Here is a 23377-nt window from a genome sequence, read left to right as displayed (position 1 = left end):
TTGTCGTACAGGATGACTCGGACTCCATCCGGGGAACACCTAATAGTAGCTCGGAAATGTTTCAGTAAATCAATACCCATAATGGCGTCAGGGGAGTTGGAGGAGAGCAGAAATGTTGTGTCAGTGGGATTGTTTCCTAGGTCAAAGGAGATAGGTACAGACAGGGGATTAGTGGAGGGCGTTCCATCGAAACCTATCGATGTAATGTGTGAGCCAGACAAGGGTGCCCTTGGAATCAGTCGCTTTGATAATACACTACGTGTCGCTCCAGTGTCTATCAAGAATGGAGACTTTGTACCCAGGACCTTAGCAGTGACGTAAGGACCTTGCTGGTCAACACAGAGCTCGACTGGATCCCTCCCTTGCCCCTGGCAGTCCTATGCAGAGTCGTGAGCATTGTTGCAGTCGGACTGTTGGCACTGATTTTGTCGGGGTCGGTCAAATGTGTTTGGTCTGCCAGGTCTGTCATTGGTGGTGTCGTAGGTCTGCCCTCGCCCCTGCCCTCCAGTTTTTGGGCCATTTGTCATGTCCCTTGTCTCTTTATTTTTAATCATTTCCCGAAGGGCCAGGCATTGAGACTTCCAATGTCCAAATTCTTTGCAAAATGCACACTGGTTCTCATCGAGGTCGGTTCGTGGAGCGCCAGGTGTGGGGTTGCGGTCTCTAGGGGGCGAATTCCTAGGGGCATTCGACTGGTGGTTTCCCCTATACCGTTCCCTTCCTGTAGTCACTCCCTGCAATTGAGCAATCATCACTCGTTCCTTTAAGTCCTTTTTCTTTCTCTCAGTCGCCCTCTCGTTCTCGTTCTTTTGGTGTTCGTAATACTGAGCCATCTGAAGGATAGCTGCAGGTTTGGAGGCTCCCCAACTACTCTCACTCGTCTGTAACTTTTTGGAGACCTCTTGCGATAGCCCTTTTACGTAGTTTTGCACGAATAGGTGTTGTCCGGTTGCGGTGGTCATGTCTTGGCCACTGTAGTCGGAGAACACCGTTTCAAATCGGGAGAAATATTCTGATACGTCTTCCTGGGGTTTCTGACGGCAAGCCGTGACTACCGACCAGTCTACCTTCTTCTCTGGGATCAACGTCTTTAGCTTCTGCACTATTTTGTCGGGGAGTTCCAGTATGTCTTTTACAGGTTTCTTTCCGGGCTCTCGCTGCCTATCTAGTTCATTGAGTTGTTTCCAGGTGTGTCCGAACAGGTCTGTGTGGTCGGCTTTCCGGATTTGCTTCCACACATCGGCCGGCAGACACAACCCGAAAAACAAATCGATGTCCGATAGAGTCATTATGGTTGAGCCCAAGGCTGTGCCTAGTTCGTTATAAAATGCTGTAGGGTTCTTTCTTAAATCGGGCAGGGTTTGCCTAAAAGTTAAAATATCTTGCCGATCCCATGGTTGGTAAACCCAGTTGTACACAACCCTCCCTTTTGCATCTGCGTGGTTGATATCATCGTTTGTTCCCTGGCCTCTTGGGGGAACCCAGTAGGGGGCGGCTTCTCTGATAGGCATCATAGTGTTGGCTGCTTCTAGTGGGGGTTCAATCGTCTCAGGGACTTTGATCTTGACCTCTGGTTTCTGTTCCGCGAGGTGGCGGAAAACCTCAAGCGTTTGCAAGAAGAGGTCCGTCACATCGCTCTCAGTCCCATCTCCAACATCGACCCTTCTATATAGAGCCGTCAGTTTAGCAGGACCCTTATTCTGGTACCTATCCTCATAGGCGTTCAGGGTGTGGTAGCTGAACCGTAAAATGAAATGCCGTCTGTGACTACCGGCATGTGAATTGTGCATATTCATCGTATATTCTTCGCTCTCCTTCCGTTCTACCAGGGTCTTTGCTATCTGGTCGATTCCATCCCGCTCATCTTTTCTCAACCTATTTGTCCTGGCTGTTAGCTGCCTGCTAGTCTCATGTTCATCTGCTGTTGTTACCAATGCGGCTGGTGCGAAGGCCGCAAGAGCCGGGGCACGAGCGCTAGGGTCACCCACGCCTGCACTTTGAACTGGTTGCGCTAGAGGCTGGCAGGGAGCATAAGGAGGGGGCATGTAGATAATTGGAGGACCGAGCAGTAACTCGTCATTTGCCCGCTGTTTGGAGGGCATCTCGGGGTAGAGCGTAGGGGGGGTCCTGACAGGGCATTGGCCTGCCAGTCCTGATTCTTGTGTTTGTTTAACTTCCTCTTTTCTTCTTATTTCTTCATCTAGTTCTTTTGCGGCCAGATGGGCTGCTTTTCGTAACTCTTTCACTATTTTTGCTTCTTCTCTTTTCCTTCGCTGTTCTGCTTCTTTGCGCCACATGCCAATACTATCGAGCATAGTGGGCGTTGCCTTATTTACTTTTACAGCTGCTTCTAGTGTTTTTATTTTATTTTCATCAAAAGAACCTATCAGTGGCCACTGACTTTCAGGATCCCTTTTTGTATATTTATGCCATAACTTACTATAAGCTATAGCGACTAGTCCTTGCTTAGTAAACATGTCCTTATTAGGGGTGCCTTCCAGTGGAGCTGGATGGTTCATCTCTAATAAGCGGTCCGGGTTGACCCAACTATTAACCAATGGGGAGAAGATAGGCATGACGGATTACAATGGGGGGCAAAAGCCTGCACTACCTATCTTTTCACTACTTGCAAAGACTGGGCAGAATATTCTATTCTACGTTGTTTGCAAACAGAGAATACCTCCAGAAAGAACCAATTCCAAACAGTCAATGTTTGGACAAACAATCAATCAATGAGGAATGAAAATAGGCACGACGGGTTACAATTGGGGGCAAGAGCCTGCGTTACCTACCCTTCACTATCTGCAAAGGGAGAGAGAATATTCCTATTCTTCCCCGTTTGTAGGCAGAGAAGATCCTTAAGAGAACCAACTTCGAACAATTCAATGCCCGATTCAAACAATCAATCAATGGGGAGAAAAATAGGCACGGCAGATTACAATGGGGGACAAAAGTCCGCGTTACCTATCCTTCACTATCTGCAAAGACTAAACAGAGTATGGCGACTCTGTGCTTGTTTGCAAATAGAGAATCTCTCAGAGACAATAAGACGAGTAATACTAGTATTTTCAAACAATCAAACAATCAATTTCGCAATTTGTCGTGTGTCACGACCTTACCCGGACCGCACGGACCGTTTCTCGTCTTCCGCTTCCAGCGCCCGATCGTCCTCTATTCTCTGTTGCTATCGCGGCACTCCTGGTGGTTCCCAGTCAGGACCGTAGATCACTCGGGAGAGGTCTGCTCGGAATCAGTGAAGTTCAGATGATCGGCTGTCAGACGAGGGTCTATCGGACAGGAGCTCTCCCGATCGTTGCAGTCGTTCACTCTGTCGTCGGGTCCTCTCCCACTGGATCCACGTGTCGCTGATGGGCCCCGCGTTTGGGACGCCAATTGATAAAGATCAATTCAAAAATGGTCAGGCTATTCTGTTGATGTTTCCTAGGTTAAATTTGCCCGGCGTTAGACGCCTCTAATACCATACGAAGTTATCCAATAAAGAGGCAGGCGCTGGAGACAGGAAGACAGGAAACAAGTTTTATTCCGACGGAGTAGAACACATCAGATCGGACAACAAGGTATCGTCTCGAGGTGCTCTCTCAGCCTCTCTGGGGCCTGGTCTTTTATACACTGGTTTAAGACATGTGGACGTTCTTTATTACAACAAAGACATTGTGAAGTATGAGGATGACATCCCCGGCACCCCCCCAGTTCTGGCCCATTTCAACACATGACAACAGTAGAGGCCCTTTCCCCTCATATGATTGGGAGGGGGCTATCACGCAGCTGAGTGTTCTGCCGATTCCTTTGGAATGTGTGCGCCTGATCGAATCTTAGGGGGTGGGGAGGTCATGATCAATAGTGGCTCCTTTCAGGAAAGGCGAGTGCATACAGTAGTGGGCAATAAACTGTATCCTCGGGCTAAGGGATGACCAGCGGTTCGTACAGGCAGTCGGGCTCAGAGGAAGGGGTCATCAAAGGAGGGGTTTTCATGGACGGAAAAGAGGTGTTGGTCAGGCGCGGGGTGTGATTCTCAGAGACAGAGTCATGCGGGAGGGGAGAGCTTATGCCTTGTGCATGTGAGAGCGGGGACAGCCAGGGTGCGTGGGGGAGGCTCGCAAGGTTCAGGGAAGTGCGCTGACGGGTGATCGTGAACAGGGAGGCCATGGTACCTAAAATGGCTGTCGTGTATGTTCATACGTGAGTCTGCAAGATGGCGTAGATGATGTTCAGTACACGAACTAAAATTCCACACTGGTCATTTCGTAAAAGAATGCCCCAAGCGTCCAAAGACACCTTTTAAGGGAAACGATGTGAGCCATCAGTAGAGGGAGTCGCTCTGATGGTGAAGGAGGAAACAACGGCTCCAGAATCTCATTTAGTCCCTAATACTCTTCAGTCGAGTATTCCACATGTAATTCTGCACATGACCTTAAGGTTTCGGGAACATCAGATCTCAGGGATGGCTATTATGTTGGACTCTGGGGCCACCGGAAACTTTTGTGATATTAAATATGCCCACCGCATGGGAATTCGAGCCATTCAAAAGGAAAAGCCCGAACCGGTGAGAGCAGTCGATGGAACAAACTTGTCTTCTGGACCAATCATCAGTCATACCGAAGAACTAGAATTGACTCAATCAGATGGGCATAAGGAGATCTTACAATTTAACTTAATAGATGCACCACAATTCCAATTGATCCTTGGATTACCTTGGTTGACCACTCACAATCCGACTATTGACTGGGAAAATCAGACCGTCAGTATGCAGTCCAGATTCTGTTTGGAACATTGTTATGGATCTGAGGAAAAATTGGTAGAATCGACTCAAGCGTCTCTACTTTCCTGTGGAGGTCAATCGATTTGTGTAATCCATTCAGGAGAAATTCCTCCCGCATATCAAGATTTTCAGTCTGTTTTCAGTGAACAAGAAGCGGAAGTGTTGTCACCTCATAGAACTTATGACTGTACCATAGATTTGGTGCCAGGGGCAGCTCTTCCTTGCAGTCGGATATATGCCTTAACCGAAGCAGAGAATAACCATCTTAAGGAGTATTTGGATCGCTATTTGGCTAATGGGTTCATTAGACCTTCTCAGTCGCCGGTCTCTTCGCCGCTCTTTTTCATTCCTAAGAAGCAAGAGGGAAGTTTGAGAACTTGTATAGATTACCGTGCACTGAATTTAGTCACAGTCAAGAATAGATACCCGCTGCCTTTAATCTCAGTCTTATTGGATCAAATTAAAGAAGCCCAGATTTTCACCAAGCTTGACTTGCGGGGGGCTTATCATCTTGTTCGGATGAAGGAAGGGCACGAATGGAAGACTGCCTTTCGTACTAAGTTCGGTCTCTTCGAATATTGTGTGATGCCCTTTAGGTTGTGTAATGCACCCGCGGTGTTTCAACATTTCATTAACGACATCATGGGAGGTCTGATCGACAAGGTGGCCATAATTTATTTAGATGACATATTGATCTTCTCCAGGAAGATACAAGATCATCCTAAACATGTAAGAATGGTTTTAGAGCGATTAAGGATGCATCATCTATTTTAAAAATTGGAAAAATGTGTTTTCCATGCGACCACTGTGGAATTCTTAGGATTTGTCCTTTCCCAAAAAGGAATTACTATGGATCCTGGCAAGGTGCGAGCAGTGGAGAATTGGCCAGAACCTCGTAATATCAAGGAAATTCAGCGATTTTTGGGGTTTGCCAACTTCTACAGGCGTTTCATCCAGGACTTTTTGCAACTGATTACACCTATTACCCGTCTATTGAAGAAAGGGGTAAAATTTGAATGGACAATTGAAGCGGAACAGGCATTTTTCAACTTGAAAAAAAAATTTGTGCCTGCACCCATTTTGTTGCATGCAGACCCAGCTGAACCTTTCTTTGTGGAAGCGGATGCGTCGGATCAGGCAATTGGTGGGGTCCTCTCACAACGGCATTTGAAGACTGGACAGCTTCATCCGGTGGCTTACCGCTCTAGAAAATTAAGCCCGGCAGAATTAAATTACACGATAGCCGAGAAAGAACTGTTGGCTGTTAAAGATGCCTTTGAGGATTGGAGACATTATCTGCTTGGAGCCAAGCATACAGTTACGGTATTCACTGACCACAAGAATCTGCAATTTTTAAAGTCAGCCAAGACTCTAACTCCACGGCAGTTGCGTTGGTCTTTGTATTTTGCAGACTTTGACTTTGTTATCACCTATCCCCCTGGCTCTAAAAACGGGAAAGCGGATGCTCTGTCCCGTTTAGATACAGAAGAATGTGAACATCCAGTGGAACTTCAAGCAATCATTCCTGAAGCTAAGATCATCTGCACTCTTTCTTTAGACAATTTTCAAGACGAAGTTCGTAAAAGTTTATCTATGGATAAGATCCAGGAGTGGATTCAATCAGGAGAAGAGAGACGGCTACATCAGCAATTACCTTATTATAAGGAGGCTTTATATCTTCCTACTATCGCACTTCAGCAAAAGGCATTACAAAGATGCCGTGATCATCCTTTGGCAGGTCATAAAGGAATTTCTAAGACTTTGGATTTGGTGCAGCGCTATTTTTGGTGGCCTGGGTTGTCCTCTCATGTCAAACAGTATGTACAGTCTTGTGAATTGTGTGCCAGGAGTAAACCTAGTAGACAAGCTCCACAAGGGTTGTTACAGCCGCTTCCTACTCCAACTCATCCGTGGCATACTATTTCCATGGACCTGATAGTTGACTTGCCTGTCAGTAAGGGGTTTGACACTATTCTAGTGATTGTGGATACTTTCACTAATATGAGTCATTTCATTGCTATGTCAGGTACCCCTACTGCTCCTGAGATTGCACAAGCATTTAGTGAGAACATTGTAAAATTGCATGGAGTCCCTAAAATAGTGGTGTCAGATCGAGGCCCTCAATTTATTTCTCATTTTTGGCAGGCTTATCTAAAAGGGTTGGGAATTCAGAGTAGATTGTCCACCAGTTATCATCCTGAGTCAGATGGACAGACGGAGAGAATCAATCAAGAATTGGAGCAATTCCTTCGTCTGTTTCTCATCGATCGGGGAGGTGAATGGTCTGACCTATTGTGGATGGCAGAATTCGCTTGTAATAATGCTAAGAGTGCCTCTACTGGCTACTCTCCATTTTATTTGAATTCCGGTCGTCACCCTAATCCCTTTGTCACTCAGGAAGATTTAGAAGTCCCGGCAGTTAAGACCCTGATTACTGATATCGCTTCCTTACATAAATCAGCAGAGAACAATTTGATAAAAGCAAAGCAGTCGTATAAAAGATTTACAGACAGACATCGACAATCTTCTCTGCACTATCAGGCTGGAGATCAGGTTTTGCTGTCTACGAAAAATCTTCATTTGAAAGGGAATAGGAAATTCCAGCCAAGATTTGTAGGTCCTTATTCAGTTGAGAAGGTTCTGGGCCCTGTAACGGTGAGACTGAAGTTACCAGCTAAAATAGGGATTCATCCTGTATTTCATGTATATTTACTGAAAAAAGCTAAACCACATTTGAGATTGGGTTCTCCACCAGACCCTCTTGATATTTCTGGCCATACGGAGTATGAAGTACAAAACATTTCGGACTCTAAGCTCAAGAAAGGAAAACTATTCTACTTGGTAGATTGGAAGGGATATGGTCCAGAAGAAAGGTCTTGGGAGCCAGTATCTCACATTCATGCTCCACAACTGATTAGGAGATTCCATGCACGGAACCCTCTCAAGCCAGGACCGATGAATCGGTCATTGAGAGGGGGTACTGTCAGGGTTTGGCGACTAGCCACTATTTATATTCCTAAATTAGTGAATAGGGCAAGGTCCATAGCAAAATCCAGTCGGGTAAACGTGTGGTACCCGTGTCTTTCAAAATAGGCTTTCTCTGCTATCTTGTACATAGTCTTTTCCCTATAGTAAAGGTAGACGTCCCTCCTCAAGATGGCCGCCGCTATGGCCATTGAGGAAGACGTCGAGTTTCAGTATAGGTTCTAGTTGATGTGTGCCGCGCGCTGTTTAGTTGCTGCGCACTTCAACTGCTTCGTTCCCTGAGGTAGCAGTTTTAGTCTGAAGCTCCGTGTCTATTTTCGCGGCAGGAGCTGAAGGAATCCTTGTAAAAAACATTTATAAGTCCGAGTTTGTTGTCTGTGTGAGTGCAGAGTGTACTAGGGTTATTCCGGTATTATTTTCCTGAGTAATTTCATAGAATTAGGAAATTCTACAACTACTTCGTTTATCTCTCAAGAGGAAGCCCGAGTACAGAAGTGAAAAAGGAACTTTGTCCATTTGATGTATTGCCGTGTCTTCCACAGCGGGAGTGAGGTTCTCTTCCGCTATCGGCTACTGATTCAACTTGGCTTCCCGTATCTCATCTCTCCAGACCAGAAGTTGCAGAGTACCAAGAGAGTGACAGTAAGCTTGTGGCTAATTCCCTTCGTGACTGTGAACTAAATATTGCGTTCCCTTAGCGCGCTTTCCCTTTCTTATCCTTCCCCCTTCTTGCCTTCCCTGAACCTTTTTGCGCATTTAAGGAACACTCTCCTATCGGATATTCATCAGCGGCTTGAAAAGACTGAGCTACTGCAAGAACCCCAGTTACAGCAAACCTTGGAAGTATTGAGGTACAAATTGGTGGTCCTTAGGGAGGGGTTAGCAAACCAGTTGAGAACTCGCAATAATTTAGATTTGTACTTTTCCAGGCATGAAGCTTCCAAACTGAAATTACCAGATACAATGAAGAGTAGCAATAACTTGAGGATGACTGGTAGGATAAGCTTTATTTATTAAATAGAGAGACTCCTTAGAATAAGGTTGGTTGTTGTTTATTCTTTCTTCCCCCTTCTGTGTATTAGGCACACGTCTAGAACTGACAGCAGAAGCACAGACAGAACTCCACAGTCAGAGAGGGTGCCAGCCAGTCTCAAGTTGTCTCTTCTCTCTTCCACTTCCCCTTTTCCCTTTCGCTGGTGGATTTGCTCTGTGTAGCTAAGACACTGGAGAGTGGGCGATTGGGACTAGCGTCCGTGCTGCCTCTGCGAAGTGACTGAGCCTTCTGACACAAAGTGAGCAAGGGACCCATGTCTGGGCATACCATGCCAACTGTGGTTTTGCCACATAGGGATCCACTACAAATGACTTGTTTTTTAGTTCACTTATGACATTGGTGATGGGGGAAGGAATATTTTTTATTCTTGTTTAAAAATATCCCTCTTAAAAGTCTCTCTTAATGCAGCATTAAAATCTGATATAATACGGCAAAACACTTCTGCATGTTAAGGAAATACACTATTTTGTATTTTGAAGAGACGTTATCATATTTTTAATCAATTTTTTACATGCCAATATGTTCAAGGCTTGGGTCGTGCATGGACTCTTAAAGTGACACCAGACACTCTGGCTGTCTCTAGGTTGCTCACGTCTAGTGCAGCAGGCGCCAATCACTCAGTGGCACTGTTCATAAGGTGCAGGGTGTGCTGTTGACAGTGTGCACAACACACTCAGGAGGCACGGCTCGCAGAGTTCCAGGAGAAAGGATCACTTAGGTGGAAAGGTTTCAAAATATTAAGTGCTGAAGATCAACATGTGCTTCTGTCACTCAGTAGTAGACACTGGTCATAGTATATAGAATGCTTATCAAAAACTTTGCGGGCACCAATCAACCCCAGGGCACTCACAATGTGTAAAGTGGGAATTTACAGGGAGGTGGGTATGTAACTTAGTTAGATCTAGAGGGGGCAAGGAAGAAGTGATCACGTAGTTTTATTTATTAATTTATTATAGCGCTTTTGTCCAAAGCGCTGCACGTAATTTAAATATTTACAACAAGGGGTGGTGATGGACAGAGTCTCTGAATTAAGCAGAATACTCTCACCCAGTCAAGAGATCAGGGCTAGATCCAACACCGTTTTTTAGCTCATTGCACCATCCCAGTTTCAGAACCTGGCTGTATGCAAATTAGTCTGTCCCTGGCCCAGTGCATCATGGGAACAGGGCAGACCAGACTACAAAAGCCAATTCTTACACTGGGAAGGAAACAAGCTTCCGGGGACCGGTTTCTGGCATTACAGCCGTCTTCGGCCCGGCTTGCTTGAATCCTGATGGTGCAATGAGCAAGGGACTCACATCTGAGTATACCCTTCCACGCTTAGGGTGGACAAAAATATTTACAACAAGGGGTGGTGATGGACAGAGTCTCTGAATTAAGCAGAATACTCTCACCCAGTCAAGAGATCAGGGCTAGATCCAACACCGTTTTTTAGCTCATTGCACCATCCCAGTTTCAGAACCTGGCTGTATGCAAATTAGTCTGTCCCTGGCCCAGTGCATCATGGGAACAGGGCAGACCAGACTACAAAAGCCAATTCTTACACTGGGAAGGAAACAAGCTTCCGGGGACCGGTTTCTGGCATTACAGCCGTCTTCGGCCCGGCTTGCTTGAATCCTGATGGTGCAATGAGCAAGGGACTCACATCTGAGTATACCTTCCACGCTTAGGGTGGACAAAAATATTTACAACAAGGGGTGGTGATGGACAGAGTCTCTGAATTAAGCAGAATACTCTTACCCAGTCAAGAGATCAGGGCTAGATCCAACACCGTTTTTTAGCTCATTGCACCATCCCCGTTTCAGAACCTGGCTGTATGCAAATTAGTCTGTCCCTGGCCCAGTGCATCATGGGAACAGGGCAGACCAGACTACAAAAGCCAATTCTTACACTGGGAAGGAAACAAGCTTCCGGGGACCGGTTTCTGGCATTACAGCCGTCTCCGGCCCGGCTTGCTTGAATCCTGATGGTGCAATGAGCAAGGGACTCACATCTGAGTATACCCTTCCACGCTTAGGGTGGACAAAAATATTTACAACAAGGGGTGGTGATGGACAGAGTCTCTGAATTAAGCAGAATACTCTCACCCAGTCAAGAGATCAGGGCTAGATCCAACACCGTTTTTTAGCTCATTGCACCATCCCAGTTTCAGAACCTGGCTGTATGCAAATTAGTCTGTCCCTGGCCCAGTGCATCATGGGAACAGGGCAGACCAGACTACAAAAGCCAATTCTTACACTGGGAAGGAAACAAGCTTCCGGGGACCGGTTTCTGGCATTACAGCCGTCTTCGGCCCGGCTTGCTTGAATCCTGATGGTGCAATGAGCAAGGGACTCACATCTGAGTATACCCTTCCACGCTTAGGGTGGACAAAAATATTTACAACAAGGGGTGGTGATGGACAGAGTCTCTGAATTAAGCAGAATACTCTCACCCAGTCAAGAGATCAGGGCTAGATCCAACACCGTTTTTTAGCTCATTGCACCATCCCAGTTTCAGAACCTGGCTGTATGCAAATTAGTCTGTCCCTGGCCCAGTGCATCATGGGAACAGGGCAGACCAGACTACAAAAGCCAATTCTTACACTGGAAAGGAAACAAGCTTCCGGGGACCGGTTTCTGGCATTACAGCCGTCTTCGGCCCGGCTTGCTTGAATCCTGATGGTGCAATGAGCAAGGGACTCACATCTGAGTATACCCTTCCACGCTTAGGGTTTCCTTTCCAGTGTAAGAATTGGCTTTGTAGTTTGGTTTGCCCTGTTCCCATCATGCACTGGGACAGGAACAGACTAATTTGCATACAGCCAGGTTCTGAAACTGGGATGATGCAGTGAGCTAAAAAACGGTGTTGGATCTAGCCCTGATCTCTTGACTGGGTGAGAGTTTTCTGCTTAATTCAGAGACTCTGTCCATCACCACCCCTTGTTGTTAATTATTTTGTCCACCCTAAGCGTGGAAGGGTATGCTCAGACATGAGTCCCTTGCTCACTGCACCATCAGGATTCAAGCAAGCCGGGCCGAAGAGGCTGAAATGCCAGAAACCGGTCCCAGTTAGCTTGTTTCCTTTCCAGTGTAAGAATTGGCTTTGTAGTTTGGTTTGCCCTGTTCCCATCATGCACTGGGACAGGAACAGACTAATTTGCATACAGCCAGGTTCTGAAACTGGGATGATGCAGTGAGCTAAAAAACGGTGTTGGATCTAGCCCTGATCTCTTGACTGGGTGAGAGTTTTCTGCTTAATTCAGAGACTCTGTCCATCACCACCCCTTGTGGCACGTAATTTAAAAGCACTAGCAATCAATAACTGGTTACATGATTTTCCAATTCCAATGCATGAACATTGAGTGAAGTTTTGAACAGAGCAAAGTGAGTTGTCCTCCTTATATAGACCTGAAGCAGAACAAACAAACAAAAACAGAAAGGAGCCAGGGGTATAAGTGAGTTGTCCTCCTTATATAGACCTGAAGCAGAACAAACAAACAAAACCAGAAAGGAGCCAGGGGTATAAAAACAATAGAACATAAGTGAAGTCGAGTAAGTAAGCTAACATATTTAAAAACAAGGCACAACACGTGAAATCTAAACTGAAGAAGGGGACAGGGGCTGGAGCTTGGCAAGGGAGGGTTAGACGGGCAGGGGAGCGAGAGTAGAGAAATGTCAACAAGCACGCAAAGCCACGCTAATTGGAAACAGATGGCACCTAAGCGCTGCTGCTCGCTCCCGCAAGATGGATGCCACCACAAGCACAAGTGTTTGAAAACTGCAGGCCGATTCCAAAAGGTCATCTCCTAGAGCAGCGATGTGTGCTGCGCTAGGCTCGACCTAAAAACGAGAGGAAATAAAGTTATTTCTCCTTGTTATGTCACCTCTGCAGAGGCGCACGATTTTGACACTTTCCCAAATTAACGCTATTTTGTAAATTTGGGAATGGGTCGAAAAACCTATGGGTGTTGCATGAGAACACCCACCACTAAGCCCATGGCATGGTTTCCATACACAGCGTGAGGCAACGCATAGCCTTACACCATATCTACTTGTCAGGGAGGCTTTGCGTGGCCTCATAGATATGGCTCTGCACAGTGAGCCGCGGAAGCATCAAAGAAAAGAGACACTCCAGTGGCACACAGGGCTTATAAATAAGACCAATAGTCTAAAGAATCACAAACAGCCTTATTCTGTCACAGTGACTACTGCGTTGTGGCGCAAATTCATAAACAAGTCCCGCAGTGCAGCAAGACACCTTGCTTAGCTGTGTGATAGGGAAACGGCAGGAATGTGCCGTATCTGACATAGTGCCGCACATTCCTGTCTTTTCCCAGTGCTGGCGCATAATGGGCTACCTATCTCCAATGCAGGCAGCCGAGCACCATTGTTAAAGGGTACCTTCGTTGAGAACAGGATTATTATTTTGCAGAAATGGACACCTTCCTGCACAAAAACAATCCCCTGAGGCATTTTTCCATTTCTATGTGTGCTGCGGCCATTCCAGGACTCACAGACGCAGCCCTCATGATCTGAATTAAAAAAAGAAAATATATCACAGGACAAAGTAGTGTTATAAGAGGCCAAAAGTGTTCAGGCCCCTGGTACCATGGTACCCCCGCAGAACCCAGCACTACCCTCCCATGAGGTACACCCATGAAAGCCCCCGCGCCCCTCTCTACCTCTAGGTACTACGGGAGTCTGCTGACTTCACCCAAGAAACTGACACAGTACCACATAGACACAAGTCAGGGGTACACACAGGTGTATGGTGCCCACCCACTATTTTCACAGGTTCAACACTGTCCACCCTGCCCAAAAAGTGGAATCCCACTGAAAAATATACTAAACTCATCCTGGTGTAATTTTCAAACCCTAAACACATTCAGCAGCACCAGGACAATGTCTTCTTTCGATCCTGAACAACGTGGGGGCAGAGAACTTTCTTATTTCAGACTCCAGCTGGGCCCAAAGCAAAGGAATTTGAGGGATGAACAGGCCGCCTTTTGTCAGAGTCTCCTGTCTGAGAGCAGTATTGACCCTCACACCGAGATGCAAATGCAGTGGAGGGGAAACAAAAGTACACATCTTGTTTGCACTACACAGGTACTTAGGAGAGGCCTGATTTGGACTTTGTTCATGCCCAGCATATGGGATATGCATGCACTGTGAAAATGTCAGACGTGTTGGACTTTCCATAAAATAAATTGCATTAATATAACGCTTCAATACCTGATGAAATGAAGAAATAATTTACATCCCACAATTTTTTTCTTTTGTAGAGCTATTCATCTTTACATCACATGTACACTATACATATACAGTAAATCAAATAATTTAGTAAATCAATGTACAGGATATGTTATATAAAACAGTGGGTTTACAAGGTGTAGAAGTCACATATAATCCTTCATTGCTCACTGTGCTGTATTTGAAGAAGTACAGTGCAACTGCAAGTAACTTCGAATCTAGGGGCAATATTTACAAGGGAAGCGGCAGAGTGAGGCCTCACTCTGCCACTTCAGAAACGCAGGGGTGCACCATATTTACAAGGGCAGTGCCGGAGTGACTCCTCACCCCGCCACTTCAGAAATGCTGGGCTGCACCATGTTTACAAGGGAAGCGGCGTGCATTTCCCCCAGTGCTGGTGCTACACTTAGCATCTTAGCGCCAATACAGGCACCCTTGCACGGAAGTGTAAGGGTGTCTGTTTGCAGGGGGAGATTGTTTATGTGCAGGAAGGTCCCCGTTCCTGCACATAAACAATCGTTAAATGCCGTTTTGCAACTTCTATGTGTGCTGCTTAACCCCTTCTATGCCTATGACGAGCTGGACGCGTCATGGAGCACAGTAGCCGTGTGCCCATGACGAGTCCAACTCGTCATGACACCCACCCACGGGGAAATCGCTGGCGTTCCCCCCGTGAGTGGTCGATCCTTTTTTTTTCCGTGCCTCCCCCCTCCGCGTCATCAATGGCGTCAGAGCATGAGCCGCGCTGACGTCATTGGAGGTTTCCCCTTTGTTCTCCGATGTGCAGGAAGACATTTGCTTCCTGCGCGTCGGAGAAGAAAGGTAAGTTTTGGGGCTGGGGAGGGAGGGATTTCTCTGAAAGAGGCATCGAGGGAAAGGAAAGGGGTTTCCTTCCCCCGATGTCTCTTTTATGCATTCCTGCTGCATGATTGTGAGATCGTGCAGCAGGAATGGCCACTAGAGCCAGGGATTATTATTATTATTTTTTATAATTTGCCATGATTTCGTTTGTTTGGGGGAGCGGCACCTTAGGCAAGGGTCGCACCACTCTTGGCCACACTATTCTTGTTTGTAAGTCATCTGCACGATCGTGTGATCGTGCAGCAAAACAGGCCACTAGAGCCAGGGATTTGTTTTATTTTTTAAATTTGGCATAATTTTGTTTGTTTGGGGGAGCGGCCCCTTAGGCAAGGATCGCTCCCCTTTTGGCCACATTATTTATTTATATTTGTAAGTCCCCCAAAGCGCATCACAATTGAAGAATTATTCGTGATTTGTGTGTTGAATTTGAACTTTACGTTACATGTGGCAATAGGGACAATTGTGCATGTATCAAGAGCAAACAAAATACAAGAGGTAGCAGAAAATATGTTACAAGAGGAAAAGTGGCGTGTGCATGTTACAAAAGAGTATAAAGTACAAGTAGAGGAATAAAACGGCAATAAATGGCACACACTCAAAACACAGGAACACACTGGGAAGGCACTTCTATAGGCATGGAAAACAGAATTTCCTATAATGAAAAGACTTCCTTCAGATAATAGAGAGGGCGTGAATTAAGTTTGGAAGTGTCTTTGCAGGAGGAGAACTTTGAGGGTCAGTTTTGAAGGACTGGGAAGAGGGGGTGGTCCAGACAGAGGTGGAAGTGAGTTCCAGATTCTCACTGCGTTGCCTGTAAAGGATTGGCCCATCAATCTTTCCTTCTTGAAAGTAGGAGGTTCAAGCAATACATTTAGCTTATTATGTGATGGTCTAGAACCTGCAGAGAGTTTCAGTTTATTCGCCAGGTAGCAAGGAGAGGAGGAGTGCAAGGTTTTGTGGGTGATACAAGCATTCTTGTAGATAGATCTTCCCTCAATGGGTGGATAAAATGGGTGTGATGTGGTCCCTTCTTTTGGCCCCATATATGAAACGTGCTGCTGAATGGGGAACATATTTAAGGGGGGCCAGGTGGGATTTGTGGAGGCCAGTAAGAAGAGAATTGTTGTAGTCCAATCTGGAGATGGACCAGGGTTTGAAGGTCTTGCTCCGGGAAGAAGCAACAAATCCCCCAAAGAAGGTGCATGAATTGATGTGGGAGAGTAGAGTGAGTTTTTTGTCCAGTATGACACTAAGGGATTTTGCACTGTCGACAATGATGGTTTTTTTGATAAGTAGATTCACCAGTGTTTTTTAAATTTTTGTGTTGGGGAGTGGCTGCAAGGGTTGCCCACCATTTATGGGGGTTAATGTTTAATTTATACTCTTAGGTCCACCTACCCCTTATCTTTGTTGGTGGATTGTGTGTGTACAGGTGCATTATTTGCATATGTGGTATTAATGTTTTTTTCTCCTTTTTATTCTAGTCTAAAACCTTTGATTCCTGTTTTCGGTTTCAACAGTGGTTGTTCTGCAGTTTTGTGTAGTTGCATATTTTTGGAAAGAAAAACATTTTGGTTGTATTTACTCCAAATGAGTAATATTGTAATGTATGAGTGAATTTTTTTGTAAGTGGTGTCATAATGGCAGTATATGTATTTAGTGTTTTGAGCATGAAATTCTTTGCGATGTGTTTTGCATGGTCTTATGTACCAGGTTCATGGTCTTATGTGTAATTTATTTTCTCTTTCTTTTTTTAGTGGGATACTGTTGATCCATACTGTGTGTGTGTGCAGAATAGGTGGTGGTGAGTTTAGCTGCCTCTGGCAAGTGAGTGGAATTGGTTTGGAGTATATATGTGTTTTTGATAAAGGTGCTTTTTGTTTATTACTTATTGTACAAAATGTTTGTTGTTGTTGTTGTTGTTGACTTGTTTCACAAGTTACCTTTATTAGGAAGCATAGTGGCTAGCCGTAGAATGACTGCTCAACAGGTGGTTGATATGCTTCTTGAATCTTCCTCTGAGCATGATTATAAGACTGACAGTGCGTCTGAGGGAGAGGAGGGATGGGGAGATTCTGGCAATGAATTTTCTCTCTACATGGAATCATCGGATGATGAAGGTTCACTCAGTGCAGATGAAGGTAATCTTGGTGTGGATGTAGCAACTCTCAGAGCGGATGAAGTGCCTGTTTTAGAGGAGGACACTGCTGTGCTGATGGTGCAAGAGGCATCTGGATTGCAGCCTGAGGCTGCTAGGCTTCCTACTGGAAGTGTTGGACTCTGGGTTGATCCAAACATGGTGCAGCTGGAGTTGCCTGCCTTTAGCGGTGATGCAGGGTGTAGAGTGGATTGTGAAAATGTTTTGCCTCTACAGTTTTTTCAGTTGTTTATGGATGATGTATTTTTGGGTGAGATTGTTAAACAGACTCATTTGTATGCTGAACAGTTTTTGAGGGACAACAGTGACAAACTTAGGCCCCACTCTAGAGCTTCCCCGTGGACTCCCACAAATCTGGAAGAGATTAAGAAGCTTTTGGGTTTGACTTTATTGATGGGTGTGGTAAGGAGGCCGAACCAGGCTTCATATTGGTCTACTAGCCCCTTGTTGGCAAAAGCCACATTTCCTGCAGTTATGACTCGTAATCGGTATTTACTTTTGCTACGTATGCTGCATTTTGTTGATAATTCTATGGCGTTGCCACAAGATCACCCGGACTGTGACCATCATTTTAAGATTCGGCCTGTTCTTGATCATTTTGTAGATCGATTTTCTGAGATCTATACTCCAGGGAAAGAAATAGTTATTGATGAGTCTTTGGTCTTCTTCAAGGGCTGTTTGGATTTTAGGCAGTACTTCCCTAGCAAGAGGACACACTATGGAATTAAGCTGTATATGTTATCTGAGAGTAGGACAAGATATGTTTTTACTTTTCGTGTGTACACTGGTAGAGATTCTACTATTGACCCCCCTGGTTGGCCAATCCACTTTTGGAGTTTCAGAGAAAATTGTGTGGGATCTTGCTAGAAGACTGTTTAACAGAGGCCCCCATTTGTATCTTGATAACTTCTACACTGCTGAGAAGTTATTTAAGGAATTGTTTAAAGTGTACACTTTTGCATGTGGCACAATCCACTCTATCTGTAAAGGTTATCCGATAAAGCTTGTTTGCAAAAAACTTCAGAGGGGACAGTGCAGTTCCTTGCGTAATGATGAACTACTAGCTGTGAAATGTGTGGACATGAGGGATGTGTATATGCTGACTACAATCCACAATGAGAGTACTTCACCTGTGACAGTTTGGGGTCAGGTTGCTGAAGTGCACAAACCTGTGTGCATTCTAGACTACAATAAGCACATGGGTGTTGACAAAGTAGATCAGAGGTTGGAATCTTACACTGCTATTCGGAAGGCTTAAGTTTGGTATGAGAGGTTGGCCAACCATTTCTTTGAATTAGCAAGTTTCAATGCTTTTATTGTGTTCGAGGAGTGTTCTCCTGCATCAAAGTTGACTTTTCTTCAGTTTCAGCACTCTGTGATAGCTAGCCTTGTTGTTGTGGAACAAGCAAGAGTTCCTAGATTTGGAGTGGTGGAGGATGTGGCTCGATTGAAAGATCACCATTTGTGGTCTGTATTGTTTAAAAACATTATTCTGTTTCAAGGTTGGCATTAGTGCAATGTATTTAGTTTCTGATTTTGTGTTAGTAGATTTGTATATATTTGCAATTTGTTTGTGTTTTTTTTTCTATATAAAATCCTAAATATGATGGTGGTGTGTGTAGACTGGCGCTTGGCTGGCAGTCTGCGTGGACTGGTGCTTGGCTGGCGGTGTGCGTGGACTGGTGCTTGGCTGGAGGTGTGCGTGGACTGGCGCTTGGCTGGAGGTATGCGTGGACTGGTGCTTGGCTGGAGGTGTGTGTGGACTGGCACTTGGCTGGAGGTGTAGGTGGACTGGTGCTTGGCTGGATGTGTGCATGGAGTGGCGCTTGGTTGGTGGTGTGCGTGGACTGGTGCTTGGCTGGCAGTGTGCATGGAGTCGCGCTTGGCTGGAGGTGTGCGTGATGTGGCGCTTGGTTGGCGGTGTGCGTGGACTGGCGCTTGGCTGGCGGTGTGGTGGACAGGCGCTTGGCTAGAGCTGTGTGTGGAACGGATCTTTGCTGGAGGTGTGTGTGGACTGGGGCTTGGCTGGCTGTGTGTGTGGACTGGTGCATGGCTGGCAGTGTGCGTGGACTGGCACTTGGCTGTCAGTGTGCGTGGACTGGTGCTTGGCTGGCGGTGTGCGTGGACTAGCGGTCGGCTGGCAGTGTGCGAGTAGTGACTTGCTACTGTTCACTACACACACTGCTAGCTGAGTGCCACACCATGCAATCCATCAGGTTATGTAGTTGCTGTGTCAGGACAGTGGGCGTGTGGAAGTGATGGACCGTTGAATGGCGCTCTCTGCTGGTGGGAATGTTGTAATGTGATGGGCCCGCGGCTGGCGGCGTGAATGTTTTGTATGTGTCACATGTATGAAAGGTGTATGAATGGCCTGTAAAGAGGTTGGTGCCTTGTCGTGGAGTTTTTTGAGTCAATGGTTCAGTTTCTCGTCCTTTCAAATATTAAAGGTGCATTTCATTTTTGTGAAATCACTTACTAATACAATTGTATATACTGAACCATTACTCAGCCTCGTGCCAAATCCAACCAGTATGTGTGTGTGCTTTAGGATTATATGGCTGTGCAATAATATTTGTCTTTTTTGTCTTTCTGAAGCAGGGTGTATCTTGCCCCTTTTTGGAATGTTGTGATGTGTTGGTTGTGTGCCTGGTGGTGTGAATGGTCTTGTGTGGATCAGGTATGAAAGGTGTGTGAATGGCCTGTAAAACGGTTGGTGCCTTGCCGTGGCTTTACAGCTCACGAGCTGCAAGTCACTGGTTCAGTTTTTTGTCCATTTAATTATTGACAGTACATTTAATTTTTGTGAAATCGCTTGTTAATAAAATTTTACATACTGAACCATCACTCGCCCTCGTGCCAAATCCAACCAGTATGTGTGTGTGTTTGAGAAATAGATGGCTGTGCAGGAATTTTTGTCTTTTTAGTCTCTCTGCCGAGGTGTACATTCCACCTAAGAATAACCTACCAACTGTAGATATTGTTGAAAACCCATGTGAGTCCATGTTGATGTCTCTCTGGTGAATTCTAACAAGTTATCTTATCCACAATGTCCTGCAAACTTAAAAATGTCTGCCTCATTATCCTTGTAATATTGTGCCAAAATTCTCATGCATATTGACATTTTGATGTTGCCTCACTACGTTTTGGGCCCTTGCCTGTCACGGGTACTTGCGCCTCTCACACAAGTGAGGCACCATTTTTATCGGGAGACCTGGGAGAATGCTGGGTGGTAGAAAATGTGTGTGAGCCCGATGATGCCACACTTTCCCACACAAAAATGTGTGAAAAACGTTGGGGGATCCACGTAAGCCATACCTCCTTGGAAGCCCCCGGGTGTCTAGTTTTCAGAAATGTGTGGGCTTGGTAGGTTTCCCTGGATGGCTGCTGAGCACTGTTGTACTACAAAAAAATAACATAAAGGGTTATACCTACCAGTAGCCCTAATACCATTACCAAATAATCAGTCACTTGGCAGTGAAGAAGGGTCAATCATTTATTAAACAAAATACTCTAGAGGAGCCTCTCTGACCCTCTCCCATCGGTCCACAGAGAATACTGCTGACTTAAGGTCAAAACCAGACAGATATACTTTCAGTTCAACCCATGAAGTCACCCTACATGGAAAAATACAAGTTAGTTCAGAGGACCTTAAGGAAGGACCATATATGGGACACATGATTAGTTCAAAGCTTGCTATTCATTACTGGGGAGGTCAGGAGGGGTGACTCCCTTTCATCTTGGTGCTTGGGAGTGTAGGCGCGGAGCCTCTATGAATGTGATTATTGCAGCCTAAAGCCAGATGGGGACCTTGAGTGCAGGAGAAGGGAAAGACAGTCTACTTTTAGCTGCTCTCGGTAACTCAAATAATGGGATCCTGTCTGCTGAGCAGAAAGAACACGTGACTACAGCTCAGAATAGAACATGGCGAACAAAATGGCATCTATATGGTTTTCGGCCTAGTTCACTAATACAAAGGGAACAAGCATTTACAATGCAACGGTCTGGTCTTTGCAAAAGTTAGAGCTATTGGCATTGTAAATGACAATTTTTTTATTTATGTGTTGGTTTTGAAATCAGATAAATAAATGTCATTGTCATTTACAATGCCAATAACTTAATCTCTCGCAAATGCGAAACATATTGCATTTGCACCCACCCACACACACACACAGAGAGCCACACACACAGAGACACACACACACACACACACATGGATGTGGTGGATGTGGTTGTGGTGGATGTGGTGGTGGTGTATGTGGTGGTGTATGTGGTGGTGGTGGGTGTGGCGGTGGTGGATGTGCTGGATGTGGTGGGGGTGGATGTGGTGGGGGTGGATGTGGTGGTGGTGGATGTGGTGCTTCTACAATATTTCTGTCTTATCCTGAAAAATACGTACATTAAACAGTATAATGTTCTTTGCCAATCCAGTCTGCTTTTTGTCTAGGGAAACACTTGTGAAATGTCGGCAGTTACAGCAATGGGTAGCGGGACAGTGTGTTTGTCATTCCTTCTCCCTTCAGAGTTTGGTTCACTTCCAAAGGAATTTCCGCATTTATGTTCATATTAAAAGACAAAATCTAAATAACAAGTCAGAATTTGATATATAGTAGTAATACATGTTCTGTATCGTTAATAAAAAAAACACATGCAACATACGTCATGTATAACCCAGGGAGCTACAGGGGGTCCAAAATATATAATTAGATCGCCTGTTTGTAAACCTGCAAGCCAAAGATGAAAATTACAGCAAAGCATCCCAGACTTCTATCCTTAGAGATTGATAAAATTAGTACCAGTGAGCTGGGTAGTATTAACGCTTATTATTCAGGAGCCTAGAAAATATCCAGTTTGCAACGTGTTTGTGCTTTATAACCAATGGTCGCGCAGATACCACCGCAGTCAGTTGTGTTTCTAATAAATACATTGAATTATTGTTCACTGCATGGCAGGCCATTGTGAAATCGCCAAATGCAAGTCATTTTAGCAGGAGAGACTGCACAATCAAGGAAATATCCCAAAACAATATATCTGCAGGTGGAAGCCATCGTCCAAAAAACTTTAGATCTTCTGAAGCACTACCTGTCCAATTCTACCTTGAGATATTTCCTACTGCCTTCTTCGCCGCAGTGCCTGGAAGCTGCACCTTATAACAACTGTCCAAGTTATTCAATACATTGCTAGCTTTCTATGGAAAATATGTAGGATTTCAGTTTGGAAAATCAAGTATGCACTGTATGGGTATTCGCAAATCAGTTGTGAAAAAAACATAGTATTTATTGCTGTTCCAACTGAACGATCACAGTCTAACAAATTGCACGGTTCTGTTGGCAGAGAAGGGAAGTATTTGGAACTCTAAGTATCACTCGTGCCCACATGTGTGATCTGTGAAACTGTACAGCAAATCTGTATATTAACATAATCTGTCCAATACAATTATCCCACAGAAACCCGAACGCTTGGGGAAAATAACTAGCACAGCAGATAGAAGAAAAGTGGTTTCTAACCACAATGCTGACATTATCCTTTTATTAGGCCAGCAATAGTTTTCTTATCTAGCTTTCAAGACCATATATGTCCCTTGTTGAGACAGTTCCATGGATGTCAACTCAACATTAGAATTTCTGGAGCTCCCTTGGACATTTTAAAAAGGGCATTGCAAATTGGAAATTTGCTCATAGCCCCAAGGAAGGACTTTTTGCACCCTCACTAGAAAAATGCCACTGCATTCCAATTGATTGCTTAAGAAGAATTCCTCTGTCTTTCTTTGCACTTGCCACCAGATTCCAACCTCCTCTTTCCAGCATCCTGGGCTAAGAAAACAGAGACGGTGAGAGAAGTGAGCACACTCAAAAAGTAAACAGCCTTTTGTGCTTCTACGCAATGTGATCTGTGCTGAGAGGCCGCGCGGTTGTACACCCCGGCACGGCAGCCTCCCTGGCTCTCACTTCCGGATTATGAGTGTGTGCCCTCCAGGGCTGCATGCGCTAGGCTGCCCTCCACTGCCAGGCTGCCCAGGTGTTGCCAACCTACCAATGCGAAGGGGTCCGATGCCAGCCTCCTGCCCCAACTGCATGCCTCTTGCAGAAGCATGTCCCTGGTTGAGACAGGTCTGCCCCGCTGCAGGGCGCGTGAGACACTCCCACATGTCCCTGCAGCTTGGACTTCTCAGATGTTGACAAGTAATCTGCGAGTTTGTCCAGGGGTCAAGTGGCGCTCTGTGCGTACAGTAACACGACCAATGTTCACAAACAGCAGAAAAACAACACATCAGTTTAAAAGAAGGGGAGCACGCACGTACCTGGAATGGA

This window comes from Lissotriton helveticus, chromosome 3_1 (genome assembly GCF_964261635.1).
Source record: "Lissotriton helveticus chromosome 3_1, aLisHel1.1, whole genome shotgun sequence".
In the NCBI taxonomy this organism is placed as follows: domain Eukaryota; kingdom Metazoa; phylum Chordata; class Amphibia; order Caudata; family Salamandridae; genus Lissotriton; species Lissotriton helveticus.
The sequence above is the reverse complement of the archived record's forward strand: the minus strand, read 5'-3'. Positions refer to the sequence as shown.